At 39.0% G+C, this 15714-nt stretch overlaps 2 protein-coding genes across 13 annotated transcripts in view; one reads left to right on the plus strand and one right to left on the minus strand.

The window, feature by feature from the left end:
• CCDC83 (coiled-coil domain containing 83) overlaps window positions 1–791 on the minus strand; it is a 74032-nt gene extending 73241 nt beyond the window's left edge. Inside the window, exon 1 of the mRNA XM_007490855.3 lies at window positions 701–791. The gene's annotated coding sequence lies outside the window, so the exon portion shown is untranslated. The remainder of the gene's footprint in view (window positions 1–700) is intronic.
• The window catches only part of SYTL2 (synaptotagmin like 2), a 195614-nt gene continuing 180234 nt past the window's right edge, over window positions 335–15714 (plus strand). For 8 of the 12 annotated variants that reach the window (XM_056794901.1, XM_007490861.3, XM_007490858.3 and 5 more), the window contains exon 1: window positions 336–958. The gene's annotated coding sequence lies outside the window, so the exon portion shown is untranslated. Of the gene's footprint in view, window positions 959–15714 lie in introns of all 12 variants that reach the window. The other 4 variants (XM_007490863.3, XM_007490865.3, XM_003340943.4 and 1 more) reach the window with 2 other exon arrangements.

The following is a 15714-nucleotide window of genomic DNA, read 5'->3' on the forward strand; positions in this document are numbered from 1 at the left end:
TTTATGTACTTGAATGGGAAAAAAGTTTTATCTTTATCATTACTAACTACCAAATAAATCTAGCATTTTCTTAAATTAGGAATTTTTAAAAATTAGTATTGAAGTGTCCATAGCCTTTACTAGACTACAAATGGGACCCATGACTCCCAAAACGTTAAAAATCCTTTATATACATATATTTCAAGGATAATAAAATGTGTGTATATGTGTATATGTACATATTTTATAAAATATGTACACACACATGGGATTTCAATGGAGAAAGTACCCCCAGAGATCTCTAATGCAACCTTTTGTCTTTGTAGATGAGGAAATGAAGGAAAGGCTTAAGTGACTGGTCCAAGATCACACATCTCGAACTCATCCCTGCCTCCTGGAACCCATCACTGTACTCCATCCTTCATCCACCTTCCTCCCAAGGTGACCCTGGGATCACTGACGATGGAATGAAAATTAGAGCTGGAAGAGTCGTCCAAAATCTTTCAACTCGAACATTTTACAAAGGAGGAATTGACGCAGAGAGGTTAGAGCGCATGCCCAAAGACGCCTTGAAGAGGCTTCCCTGACCCTGATAGGGCATGCACCAATCTCTCTTAGTTTAGGGCTGACCCCAGCTGCCGTCTTTTCTGCTTCAGGACCTGACAGATAACTCTGAGAGGCTGTTTCCTTCTTCCACCCTTGGGAGAAAGGAGTAACCTACCCGAGCTTCGCTCTCAGCCGTCAACTCTGTTCTGGGAGCTTCTGGGAGTTTGTGGAAGCTCTGGGTTACCAAGGCAACGTCCACCTCTCCCCTGACGCATGCTCCTCCCGCCCTCCACCTTCTTCCCCTACTCAGCGCGGGTCCAGGTGGGGCTGGACGACCCCTGAAAGTGGGGCGCAGTGAACTGCTTGACCCAGACTTCTTTACCCCACAATGTACACTAATTCTGTGCCTAATATGTTTGAAGCATCTGCAGAGGTATGTACAGATTAGCTAGAGAGGATCGTGGGCATCACTCATGCCTTCTCCTCATTTTATTGTACTGAGGTTTTCAAAGGTTAAATAACGTGCCCAAAGTCCCGGGTAGAGGTGGGAACGAACCGAAGTCCTGATTCCAAATGAAGAGCTGTTTGCACCGTACCAAGGCACTTAACTTTCCAGATCCCTCCTTCCCTCGCCTTTCTTCCCTTTCTTCCTCCATCCCTTCTCATATCCATTCCCTTCTCTTATTTCTTTCCTCGACAAAAAATCATTTATTTAGAGCCAGAAAGGAGTATCTAGATTATTTAATCCAACCCTCTCATTTTGAAACTCAGAAAGCAGAGACCCAGAGATGTTGTTACTAGGTTACATCCTAGAATCCTGTCCTCTGACTCCAAATCCAGCCCTATCTCACCCCAAAACTAAGATCCAGAAAGATTAAATTACTTTCTGGGGGTAACTAGGTGGACCAGTGGATTGAGAGTCAGGTGTAGAAATAAGAAGTCCTGGGTTCAAATGTGACCTTGCACTCAGCTGTGTGACCATGGACAAGCCACTTAACCCTCATAACTACTCGTTTACCTTGGAACCAATACACAAATACACAATATTGATTCTAACATGGAAAATAGGGGTTAAAAAATTAAATGACTTTTCTCCAGTCATGCAAAGACAAAGTAGCAGAGCTAATATTCAGTTCCAGAGCTCTTTACTCCAACACCAGACAGTAGTAACACATCGAAGACTTTGAAAGTGCTTACTTTTCATTCTATACAACACTTTGAAAATTACTGGGTAAAAATCATTCAATAATTTAGAAATATTTTTATCAAGAAGAGAAACACTTATAAGCCAAGAGTTTAAAATAAAGGATTGAAATGAATCTTTTAGTTAAATGAAATCCAGCATTTTAAATTCATTCCAAAATTGTATTCTAAAAATCTTATGCTGGTTTTTTATGCAAGATCCTGGGCCTCTGCTCAAAAATCTCCTTTCAGCCTATCATTTATCTCTTACATGGTATTTTCTTCGAGTTTTTGCCAATTAGTGGTCAGGCAGCAAGGCCAAATATAAACCATTTGCTAAGTTTCCTCATCTGACCTTGGTTTTTGTGAGCTTTGCACATTGCCACATTGGGTGGTAAAAAGCAGGGCTTCTGCAAAGAGTGCCCTTACCAGGGAAGTTAGTGCTGCCTTCCTCAAGCAAAACTTCCACACTTGGGCTTTATGAGGAGAAGGATCACCATGTCTTGCATTTCTCTTGTACAGTTCACCATCCATGAAATCTGGTGATGATTTTAAAAATCACAACTTTATTTTTGTATTACTTTTCTTTTGGTTTCATTTTTAAAAAAATGTTTACTTCTGAAATTATTGATTTCAGTGAACTATGGGACTTGCTTTCAACTCGAGATAGCCTGCTGGCTTCTATGGGCTTAAACATATTAAATTCAATCTTGGGAGCAGTCACTCTAGGCCCCCACCCCAACCCCCAGGTCCCAATATAGTTCTACAGACTTATAAACTGACCTATAGTTGGGACTGCTTTGCAAAGGGAAATGAACTTGAAGTTTCTACAGAGACTTCCTCACTCACACACAGTGAGTGGATCCTACTTTGTGGGGCTTTGGTGAAGCCCATTTTTATCTCACAGATGTATTTAGGCTTTCAGCTTTGTAACGAGGACAATCCTGGAAAGAAAATCAGTCTTAGGGTAGGTAAGAGGGAAGGAATTCCAATATTTTGGTGAGTCTTTTAATTACTCTAGGGCCATATAGAAACCTCCAGTCTTATGCAGCTGCTCCTGCCACCAACACCACGACTATTACTACTATGATTACTATAACTGCTAGCTTGCATTTACATAGCACTTTCAAAGTCTTCACATGTTACATAAAGAGCTTGAATTCTCTGGGAAGAAAAACAAACTTGGGGTTGCTAGGGAGGTACCCCTCTCCTCATCAGACCTATGTCAAATAACTCATGATAATAGTAGAGAGCAAAGTCCTAGTCTTTTGCTGCCTCATACTCTTCTCCTTCCTCCCTTCCTTCCTCCCTCCCTTCCTTCCTCCCTCCCTCCCTTCCTTCCTTCCTCCCTCCCTCCTTCCTTCCTTCCTTCCCTCCCTTCCTTCCTTCTTTTCTCCTTCCCTGTCTTCCTTCCTTCCTTCCTTCCTTCCTTCCTTCCTTCCTTCCTTCCTTCCTTCCTTCCTTCCTTCCTTCCTTCCTTCCTTCCTCCCTCCTTCCTTTCCAATTTCCTTCCTTTCTTCCTTGTAATTGATTCTCTTCTCCCTTGGCACTAGTTAGGAAAATTCTTTCTTTCTCTACAAAACTATATCCAAAAATTCTCAAATTTGGAGTGACTAAAGAGTAACTATTGAGATATTTCCCTTTCTTAAGCAGTCCTCAAACCCTACTGAAATTGTCCAGGAAATCCCTACTACCCTATTTAGTAGGCTTTGTTTTAGGGATTCTCAACACTTGGCCATGTTTCATGGGACCATGTGGTAGTACATATAAGGGCAATGTCACTTTGCTACTTTCTGAATCCAAAAAATCTTAGTATTTCACCACAAAACCACTGGCTGCCACCATTTTTAGGGCTGAGGGAAGAATGATCAGTCCTAAAAGAAGGGAGGAGGAGGAACAAAGGGAGGGAGTACATGATTTTCACATGTATTGAAGACATCTTGTAGGGGAGCCATTAAGGTGGTATTTGGTCCACTCAATCATTATTCTTTTGTAAAAGCCAATAAACAATAAATAAAATGGGATTTTGAATTTTGAGGCACCTATCAGTTAATTGTGTAACTGTCAAGCTATTGTCTATGTGGAATATAATTTATGGAATCCTGTTTGTTCCATTATACAGTACTTTCATCAGGGATACCATTGAGACCTGTGTAGCTTATCTTAATAAAAAATTTGTAGAGAATAAAATGTAAGCATATGGGTTAGTAAATATTCTTTATCATATTTTTAAAAAACCTTATCTTCCATCTTAGAATCAATATTTAGTATTGGTTTCAAGACACAAGAACAACAGAAATTAGGAAATTGAGATTAAGTGACTTGCCCATTGTCACACAGCTAGGAAGTTTTTGAAGATCTCTTCTCTCTAGGCCTAATTTTCTACCCACTGAGTCACTTGTAGTTTCTATCTTTTAAAAAGGAAACATTACAACCCAAGTTTTTTCTACATATGTTTCATGGGACCATGTGTTAGTACATATAAGGGCAATGCCACTTTGCTACTTTCTGAATCCAAAAAATCTTAGTATTTCACCACAAAACCACTGGCTGCCACCATTTTTAGGGCTGAGGGAAGAATGATCTATTCTAAAAGAGGGGAAGAGGAGGAACAAAGGGAGGGAGTGCATGATTTTCACATGTATTGAAGACATCTTGTAGGAGAGCCATTAAGGTAGTATTTGGTCCACTCAATCATTATTTCTCCTCTTTTTATGAGAATCAATCCATTTGTCCTTTCAAATTTGTGTCACCTCCATGTTGAACTATTTCTGTACATACTTGCTCTAGTATAACCGTTTTTAAAAAATCTTTTCCTACTGCAGTGTACTTCTTCATATAGCATATTGGGAACTAAGTGCCTCAATGACTCTACCATCTTTTATGTTTAAAAGTTTATTATAAAACCTATTTAGTTTTTTTTTTTTTTGTATTTTACATCTGTTTATTATCCTTGAATATTTTTGGGATAATGTTGCTTAATTGGGCCTCTCACCATGTTTTTTTTTTAAACATGTTTTTTCCCTCTCTTCTCACACGAATCTTCTCACATGATTCCACCACCATCTCCGTAAGATTTTATGTTCATGTTCTGAATGGGAAGACCTCAGCTGCCACACCTCTCGCCTTTGCAAGGAGATTAAATATTTGCTGGTAGAGTTAGTTTCTTATGTTTTCATCTCTTTGTTATGACAAATGATTTATATTATTTGCTCTTGTTTAAGAAGGAGGGAAATAATAATTAATAAGCATGTTGGGCTCTGTGCTAATCTCTGTATAAATATTATCTCACTTGATCCTCACAATAACTTGGGACATAGGTACTATTATTATCATCCCCATTTTATAGCTGAGGAAACTAGGGCAGGTAGACGTTGTTTAATTTGCCCAGGTTATACAGCTAGTATCTGAGGCTAGATTAGAACTGAGTTCAGGCCTAACCTTCTAGCTACTGTGACACCTAGTTGAGTTCTTGTGAGGATTTAGTTAAAATTCACAAAGGGAAAGAGCATGGATGAGTTATAATCTGCATCATTGGAGGGATCTACAGGATCATGAGATCATATATCTCCTAGAGCATTTGAACATTTTTCTAGCTTTGTCCCAATTCTGATCTTTATTCTAATAAGTCAGTGATGTAGTTGTACACCTATAGCTGATTCGAGAATGACTCTATCATCTTTAACATTATTTTCCTATCAAAAATCACTTTCATGTCTTATATAGTGCCCAACATATTCAATATATTCCTTCCCCTCTCTCTCTCCCTTCCTCCCTCCCTCCCTCCCTCCCTCCCTCCCTCCCTTCCTTCCTTCCTTCCTTCCTTCCTTCCTTCCTTCCTTCCTCCCTCCCTCCCTCCCTCTCTCTCTCTCTCTCTCTCTCTCTCTCTCTCTCTCTCTCTCTCTCTCTCTCTCTCTCTCTCTCTCTTTCTTTCTTTCTTTCCCCTTAACCTTCTATCTTAATATTACTTCTAAGACACAAGGATAATTGGAACTAAGTAACTTGCCAGGGTCACATAGCCAGGAAGTGTCTAAGGATAGATTTGAACCCAGGTCCTCCTGACTTTAGGCTATGGGACTCTATCCACTGTGTTACTTAGTTGTCCTCTTATGATGTCATCATGCCACTTGTGTAACCTACAAGCTTTTGTGTCCCCTCTCATATATTATTTATGAAGTATATTTTGAAACCTATTTTTGTCTATATTCATCTATACCTTCATTTGCAATGAGGTTACCAAATAGGAACAAATATCTTGATTTAATTTGGAGAGTCGAAGAATTTCTCTGCCTCTTCCCTCTTTCATTTATTTTTATGGTTTTCTTTCTGCAAATAATTATCACAAGAAGACCAAAATGCCCTGTGAAATAACATTTCCCTGTTTTCTCTGGACACACAATAAAATGAAATCCTTTATGAACTTCAAATTCCTCTTGTTTTCTAGTTTCATTTATAGTGAGAATATTACAATTACTAGTCTTGTCCTCTAATGGCAGACAGTCATGCCTGAAACTTAGATCAAAGTTTTTTTGCATTTATCTTATCCTTCAAGAGCTTGGGTCAATGCCACACCATAATTAGGCATCAAGTTAGGCACATAAGCAGTCTTAGAGTGTGGGCCAGGTATACTGACCCAATGTGGTCTACATTTTCTTCATGCCCAAAATAATCTATGGAATTATAGAAAAGAACACAATTTCATAATCTACTAAGAAGTGTAAAGAATACAATATCTTGCTTTTTAAAAAAAGATCTGGCAAGGTGTTTCTCCCATGAATATGTTAAAAATCGTATAAGATTCCTCGGTATATGCAATGTTCAAAACTCTTCTTCTTTACCTTCTTTCTCCTGATATACTCCTCTGCTCTTATGGGTCCAATGATTATTTCTATAAAGGCAGCTCTCAGATATGTCTAACCATAATCTCTTTCTTAACCTCCAGTTCTACTTTATCCGCTGACTTTTGGACATTTTTATATTGGGCCATCCCTTTGTTATCTCTAATCTGACATGCCCCAAACAGAATTGTCATCTATGCCTCTAAGTCAGTTTCATTTCCAAATTTCCCTATTTTTGTTGAGTTCACTGCTATCCTTCCAGGAACTCAGATTTGGAACCTCTGAGGCATTCTTGACTCTTCCTTCTTCTTCAAGCCATATGCAACCAGGTACCAAGATTTATAGATACTAGTTCTACACGATCACTCATGCCCATTCCCTCATTTGAAGTCATATATAAACCACCCTTCATCACCTCTGTGTAAAAATGTCCCAGTTGTTCTCTCTTCTTTCACTTTCCCCAATCTAATCCAGGCTCCATACAACTCTCCAAATTATCTTCTTAAGGCAAAGATTAAACATGTCAATCCTCTGTTCAGAAAGCTTCCTTAACTCCCCATTCCCTCTATGATAAGATCATCCTGACATTTGGTACTGTGTTAAATATCCTTTTATTCCTGTCAGTGCTTCAAACAGTATTTGGGCACTGAACGTACACTGAATGAGTGAATCAATATTGGTTTTGATGATTTTTAAATGGACTGACTTGGGCTCTGCCCATTATAATACCCCAAACATTTTAAAGGATGGGTAAATAATATGTGGACATTCCCTACTATTTTGATGGCATGATGAAATATTTCCCTTGAGAAAACAGTGTATGTTATTTTGTGCAGAAGATTAAGCTAAGAAAATTAGTCATTTATGAAGATGTTTGTATCTGCTTTCTTAATATGATAAGACAAATTGCAAACCAAAGGAATTTCATTTAGAAATTAGAAGCTAGAAAAATTAGAAGACTCTAGTGCCGATGAAGGGAGAATGAAAGCTTATGTTTCTGTGAAACTATTTAAAGAATAGAAAAGTGGAAAGATAGACATCAAAGACCAAGGATATTACATTAATTGTACATGGATGCTCTCACCAGGTAAAATTTTAATTATTATGCAAATGCACCTTATTCCTAAAGAAGTAAGGAATTTAAATGAGAATGTTGTGACAATTCTGATTATGGTTTTTGCCCTGGTGTGTTAAATTCAGATAATTCCACACATCATCCTTAGTACCTGTTAGGCGATATGGGAGCAGATCTTATCCTATGCTTTTTTTTTTTGGCTAATATTAGTACTGACAAACAATTGATATCTATATGTAATCCTCTTAAAGAAAACCCTACTTTGAGGCTCAAGTGAGCGGGGAATATGCATCACAATAATGCCCAAAATATGTTCTTCACCTGTCCTCATGTCTTTATCATATCCTGGGGGGTTCTATTACCAATTCAAAGAAGCTAGTTAACTGTTAAATTTTCAGTGTGAGAATTTATATCTTAAATTTCAGCAAATTCTATAAATCTAGACTTGGTTTATTGTTTTGTTGACTGTCTAGACTTAGAAAGTGAGAAAAATGTCAATAATGAAGATTAACCATAAAAATATCTTGTATACATTCACAAAGCCCCACCTGGAGATCTGAGTGTTAGACAATTACCAAAATACCATTGCATCTATCCCCTTCTCCCCCAAACAGTTAAGTCCTAATCACCTCTTTCCTGGGCTACTGCAATAGCCCCCTAATTGGTGTCACACTCTCCCTCTTTCTGCCTCATGTTTGTATTCTTTAATAATTTCTCCACTCAGCTGCCAAAATAATTTGCCAAAAACACAAACCTGACAATATCACTTACTCAGTAAACTCCACCAATTTCCTATTACATACAGGATTAAATCTAAAGTCCTATGTTTGTCTTTTAATGCCTTTCACATGATGGTTCCTTTTACTTTTCCTGAATCATTGAACATTTATTTCTCCTTTCTACCTACACTATGGTTCAGAAAATGAAGTTTCTCACTGTTGCTCCATATTCTACCTCCAGATGTTTGCACTGGATGTTCCCTGTGCCTGGAATTGACTTTTTCTCTCCTCCATCTCTCAAAATAGCTTGTTTGTTTCAAGGTACTGCTCAGATACTCCTTTCTACATTTTTTTTTCTGGTACCCGCCAGTGTCTAGTATCTTCTACTCAAATCCACCTTGTAGCTCTTTTGTATATTCCTAAATACATGCAGGTTTATATTATCTAGCAGTAGTGGGTGAAGGACAATGTGTCCAAGGACCCAAGGTTAGATTCTAGAAATAAAACTTAGAATTCAGAACTTTATCCCTACCCAGGATTCAGTTCTGGTTGTGAGCAGCACATAAATTGTCAAGAAGAGGAGCTCAGTAAAAAGGTAAAACATGGGCATGGATAGGATCAGTCCTATCATATTGTGGGGAATAAGCATTTGTTAGCTTCAGTAAAAACTAAGTCTTCAGGATGATTGTTTTGATGAGAAAATACTGTATAAGGCTTGTCCCTGCTAGGAAATCAATACAGGGAGATCGTCTCAAACAATGGCAGATGAAAGAACAGGTGCTGTTCAAAGGTCTCCAGGTTGGACTCCAAAAATAAAATGGAGAGTGTAGAATTTTATCTTTTTGCAAAAATTATACCACCGTCTTTTCTTCTTTTTCTTGGCTATGCATGCTGAGTTTTCTGGAAAAGGAGCTCAGTCGAGAGAAAAAATAGAAACACATACAAAGCAGAGCAAACAGGTGCAGCCGTGTCAGATCTTAGTCACATCTGTCTGCCACCATGGAAACTTACAGGTGGTTATAACAGGAGGGGTCAATGCCAAGTTCAGAAGCTTGGACTTTATCCTAAAGGCAATGAGAAGCCATAAAATGATTTTTGAGCAGAGGAATGATTTGACTAAAGTGATGTTTTCTTTCATTCATTTCTCAAACATTTGTTAAGTACTGCTATGTGCCACATGCTGAGATAAGCATTTTAGTTCAGTTGTTTTTCAGTCACATCTCCTTGTGACCCCATTTGGGGTTTTCTTGGCAAAGATACTGGAATGATTTGCTTCTCCAGCTTATTTTACAGAAAAGGAAACTGAGGCAAATAGGGTTAAGTGACCTGGCAAGGGTCAAATAGCTTGTAAGTGTCTAAGGCCAGATTTGAACTCAGGAAGAGGAGGCTTCCTGATTTCAGACTTGACATTCTTAATCAGCAGTAAGCATACACAAACAAAACAGTCTCTGCCCTTAAGAAACATATTCTATGGAGGAGAAGCAATATGTATACAGATGTTGTTGTTCAGTTGTTTCAATTGTGTCCAACTCTTCCTGACCCCACTTGGAGTTTTCTTGGCAGAGATACTGGCCTGGTTTGTCATTTCCTTCTCCAGCCCATTTTACAGTGAGAAAACTGAAGCAAATGGGGCTAACTGATTTGTCCAGGACCACAAAGCTAGAAAATGTTTGAGATTGGATTCAAACTCAAGTCTTCCCAACTTCAGGTCCAGTGCTCTATCTTTTATACCACCTTGAAGCCTATCTTCTTTATGCAGAGAAGTTGATATAAAATATAGACAAAATAAATTGGGGTAAGAAGGTCACTAACATGGGGGCCTTGTGTAGAAGGTGATATTTAAATTGGATTAATTTAACATAATAAATTATTATGTAGAATAGGCTGGCATGGGGAGAGACTGAAGACTGATAGATCAGCTAGAAGGGAATTGCTCTGAGAAAACATGAAGAAACAGATTTCAGACTACATTAGGCCTTGAACTGAATTTACATTGGGTCTCCCTCAGTCAGAAGAGGAACCACAGAATGAGTGTGGTGATGATTCAGTGGGAAAATCGTGTACCAACAGGGTTTTAATTTTATCTTGCTCTCTCACAAGCTCTTTCCTGTTAATCTTTCAGATTATTTCCCCAGATGTTGAAGGGGTTTTTGTAAGAAAACAACTAGAAATCAAATGGCAAATGCTCACACCACCCATTTCCTAAATGTTCACCTCCACATTCTCCAGGGGCTGAAGGAAGTAAGCCCACTGTTTTCTGGCTTATTGATCAGGGGCATTGAACTAGAAGCATGGAGAAATTCAAAAGGTGCCCATGTCTACTAGTTTCTACTTTCCATACTGGCTTATTGTCATAACTGTACCGTAAAGAATGACATAGATATTTATCCAATAGATAAGCGCATTTCTTGGGCAGCGCTATTTCTTTCCACATGAATGCCACAGACACAGTGTCATATATCTGCTAGAACAGGAAATGTGGACCATTGTGCAGAGCCTTGGTACTCTCCCTCAAGAACATGAGAGTGGCCTCCCACCATCCACTGCAGTTAGTAGCCCCCTCTTTGGCACCAAAGGTTCAAGAAATTAGAACTATATCCTCTCAGCTGTGTTTTAGTCTCTCCTTCTGTAACTTTTTCACTCTCTTTCTTATTGAATACTACTTTCTTGGGTGCATGCATGCCCCTTCCTTTTTAAAACATCTTCCTTCTGTGGATCCCATCTCCCAGTCTCCAGCCTATCTGCTAAAGAGATACTGGGAAGTTCTCTCTGTCTCTCTTTCCCTCACTGTCTCTCTCTGTCTCTGTCTCTAACTCTGTCTCTCTCTCTCCCTTCATCTTTATTTCTCCCTCTTCCTCCCTCCATCTCTCCTTCCATCCCTCCCATTCTCCCTCTTTCTCCTTTCCCTCCCTCCATTTCCCCCTCCCTGTCTCTTTCTCTTCCTTCCCTCTCCTTCCCTCCCCTTCTCTCTCATTTCCTTCCTTCCTTTTGCCCCTCCCTCCCTCTCTCCTCCTTCCTGTCTTTCTCTCAATCTTCTTTCTCTCCCTCCCTCTGCCCCCTTTCACTGGGGTCTATGACAGGAAACTTCCCATGAGGGAATTCCCTCTAACAAGAGGGTCAACACCTGCTCTACAACTTTTAGTCCCCAGAGAGCTGTCTGGAGCAGAGTTTAAGTAACTGATCCAAGTTCAAACAGCCAAGATATGAGTAGGTGAGACAATGCTACATCTTTCTGACTAAATCAAGCTGCTTCTTGCTTACTCTTAAAAGGTCCCTTACATCTAAATATTTGAATAGATTAATGGTCTCTTTGTTATGGATACTTATTCAACTTGTTCAGCCATTTTGCAGTGGTGTCCTACTCTTTGTGACTCCATTTAGCATTTTCTTTGCATAGATACTGGAGTGGTTTGCCATTTCCTTCTCCAACTAATTTTGGAGATAGGAAATTGAGGCAAACAGGTATAAAGTGACTTGATCAGGGTCACACAGCTAGTAAATGTCTGAGGCTAGATTTGAACTCGGGAACAGGAGACTTCTGGACTCCAGGCCCAGTATTCTCTTATGTTCTCATTCTGTGAGATTTTTGTACATGTCCTGCCATCAATCCACAGAGGATCTATTCAAATTTCTGGGGTTTTTAAAAAATCATTCTGTGAATATCAAAATGGAACTCAAGTTACCCATCATTCTTTTTGCATTAGTAGCCCATTTCATGGTTGGTATATATTTTATATCCTTGCATGCTTGCATACAAGGCATCCTGGTAATAAACTATGTAGCCTACTCATGCCCACCCTGAATCTTTCCATTGCTCTTTGGGGGACCTCCAATTGTGATTCTTTAGAGGTTATTCTATTCTATGATTCATAGTTGTAAAATATGTGGGGTTTTGTTTGTTTTTGTATGTTTGTGTATACCTTTTGGGATTGCTGAAAATATGATACTGTTTCCCAAATATAGGCATTTCTTAATCTTCTTTCCTCCTTTTAGTTGTTGACCTACTGGAATAGATCCATCCCTAGAGTTCACCTGTCAAAGAGTTACATACTCATCTCTTCCACCATTTCATCTTCCTTTTATAGATTATTCATCCTATTTCTTTGGAGTAATTGTGGATCCCAGTGAGGCAGTCCTATATTCTGGACTTTGATGCAATCAGAACAAGAACTAGTCATTTTTGAACCCAGGGAAAACACACCTGAAATATACCTGGGACAAGTAGCATGAAACACTCCACCAAATAAACCTGTCAGGATGTTCAGTTGAGGGTTGAGGAAAAAGATACTGGAACATTAACTTCTAGGGAAGAAACAGATCCTAGGACATTATGTTATCTTCTTCTGGGGAGATTGTCTTATAAGAAAGAGAGCAGGGCATAAGCAGGCCAAGGAACTGCTCATTTGGGATACATTCCCAGGTGGGGAGAAATTGTATTATCATGTAACTTGCTTGCTACTTTTTTAAAACCCTTATCTTCCATCTTAGAATCAGTATTGTGTATTGGTTCTAAGGCAGGAGAGCAGGAGGGGCTAGGCAATGGGGGTTAAGTGACTTGCCCAGGGTCACACAACTATGAAGTATCTGAGTCCAGATTTAAACTAACCAGGACCTCCCATTTCTGAGAGCCTGGCTCTCAGTCCGCCCAGCCACCTAGCTGCCCCATAGCTTGCTATTTTAAATAATTATTCTTGCAAATGAGCTGCCACACTCAGTTGTCTCTCCATCTGAAGACTGCAGCCTCTATGTTTTAGCTCTTGCGACAAAACTCCAATTATCTTCAGTAGTTCTGGTACTGATGATATAATTTGCAAACAGTAACATCTGGAAGACATCACTGTCTACAGAAATTCCCACTTCCATTTCTTTTGTGAACAGGATATTTTCCATGGCTGTGGCAAACACTTCTGTCAAGCATAAATTTCCTTGTTTATGCTTCAATTGGTAATGATAACCCAAGAATTATTAAACAAGTTATCTATGTGGTGAGATCTACCAAAGAATTTTGAATGATGTTAACATATGCATGGGAGACCCTTTGTTGGAAGAAACATTAGAGCTAAGTTTTATTTTGCTGAGGCTTTTTTACAACCAAAATTATAAATCAGAGAACGGTCTCCTCCTGTCTGTCTATATCTTTCCATCAAGAACTATCTGTGATGATTTACTTATACCCTTTGGATACTTTAATCCAGGATACTTTAAGCATACATGTAGATCATAAAGATAATGAAAGTTTTAAAGAGATAAATAAGTATATAAATTCCGAGTATCTTTTTTTGAATATAATAACTGTCATTGGTGGTTTTCCCCCTTTGTTCTTTTGGTATCTTCTTCATTCTAAGGAAGAAAATTTTGAAAGTTGGTTCCTTAATTGTGTCACCTCCACATAACTAGAGGTGAGTAGAGTGCTTGTCTCTCTCCCCCCTCCCCAGGTTTGACCCCTGGGGGGATAAGGGGGAGAAGCAGTGGGGGGAGGGGCACAAAATGTGGTTGGGGGGGGCAGAGCTGGCACTCCATCTCCAAAAAGGTTGCCCATCTCTGCCCTAGACTAAAATCATAGAGACATAAAAAATAGCAGTATGGCTATCTGGTAAGTCTGAGCCATTAAATCGGTAACATGATATTTACCCATTGTTCCCTTCCTCTCATTGTTCCCCTTCCCGTGCCCTCAAAAATTCTCCTGCAAAGGTGAACCCAGGGACAGTGTGGTCAGAGGAGAGAGGAAGCAATTAGAAAAGATTAGATGGAGCCTATTCCCAGGGAAGGGGCCGTCTTAGACAGAGTAGCTATCTTCTTCACTTAAAAAAAAACAACAACAAAAAACAGCCCTCACAGAGTGCTCTTGATATATAGTAACGACTATGACAACAACACTACAAGTTACTTCAGCAGTTCTCAGGTCCATGACTTCCTGAGTGTGGGAAGTCAGTCTATACAATGTGGCAGGTCATAACTCCCCCACTACTGAATTGTCGATGTTCAAATGTTGCTGCATCCAAAATTAAACCCAAAAGATGTAACCAAGAAACTGAGGCAAACAGGGTTAAGTGACTTACTCAGGGTCACACAGCTAGTACGCATCTGAAGCCAGATTTTAATTCAAGGAGATGGGTCTTCTGACTCCACTGTGGGTACTCCATCACCAGTTAGGGATTGAGCTATTTTCAGTTTACAAAGCACTTTCCTCAAATGAATACTGTGAGTTGGTAGTAGAAGTTTTATTACCCAATTACAGAAGTCAAGAAACTCACCGCAGGCCTTGTAACAACTAATTAGAAGAGCCAGAGTTAAAATCCAGGTCTTCTAACTTATCCTGTTCTTTTCCTATGACAACACTAAGTATTAGGTGAGTAGGGAAAAGGAATGAGCACTTATTTAGCACCTACTATATGTGGCAGGCACTGTGCTAAAGTGCCTTTTAAAAAGAAAAGTACTATCTCACTTGATCCTCACTACAACCTGTGAGATAGATGCAATTTTAATCTCCATTTTATAGCTGAGGAAGCTGAGGCAAACAGAAGTTAAGTGATCATGATTTGCCCAGTGTCCCATATAATGAGTGTCTGAGGCCAGATATGAACTCTGTTCTTTCTGATTCTAGGACTAGCACTCTCTCCAATGCACTACCAACTGCATCTAATTAATTAATATTTCCAAAAAAGCAAAAATGTTATTTAAAAAAATTGATTATTTGAATATAAAAATATATGTCCTTAGCTATTTAGAGTTAAATTGACGTACCATATAATCAAGAAGATTCTTTTCTATATTTTGGCTCCTACTTGAGGGTCATTCAGTTGTTTCTAAGAAGGTTTTTCCTTATTTTAAAAGATTTGCATTGTGGTCTGACAAATGCTGTATATTATCTCTGAAACTCCACTCCTCCAACTTAAATATTTGCTGAATGCTAATCTTGCTCCTACAATATGAATGAAAACTTATTTACCTCTAAAAATAGACAGCTTCATTTTAATAGAAGAACTCTAAAAGGCATGTATAAAATATCCTCTGTGATTCTACACAGCTTTAGGATCTGGAGGGTCTAAGGAACACCAGAGATCATCAGATCCAACTCCATCATTCTGCAGATGAGGAAACTGAGGTCCAGAGAGAAGAACAACATAGCCAAAGTCAGATATGTGCTATGTAGAACTATCTTGTGAATCCAACTTCTCTAACTCCAAATCCAATACTTTTCTCATAACCCTAGACCTGACATTTATGAACCTAGATGTCTTTCTCCAAAGTGACTTTTTCAGCTTTGAATTCTGAATCATGAATGTCAGACCTGAAAGGTCTGCATGTTTGGCAGCCCGGTCCTCTCCCAAAGCTGGAGAAGCAATGGATGCTATATTGTCTGCTTCTTTGTCAC

The sequence above is a fragment of the Monodelphis domestica genome, chromosome 4 (assembly GCF_027887165.1).
Source record: "Monodelphis domestica isolate mMonDom1 chromosome 4, mMonDom1.pri, whole genome shotgun sequence".
Lineage (NCBI taxonomy): Eukaryota > Metazoa > Chordata > Mammalia > Didelphimorphia > Didelphidae > Monodelphis > Monodelphis domestica.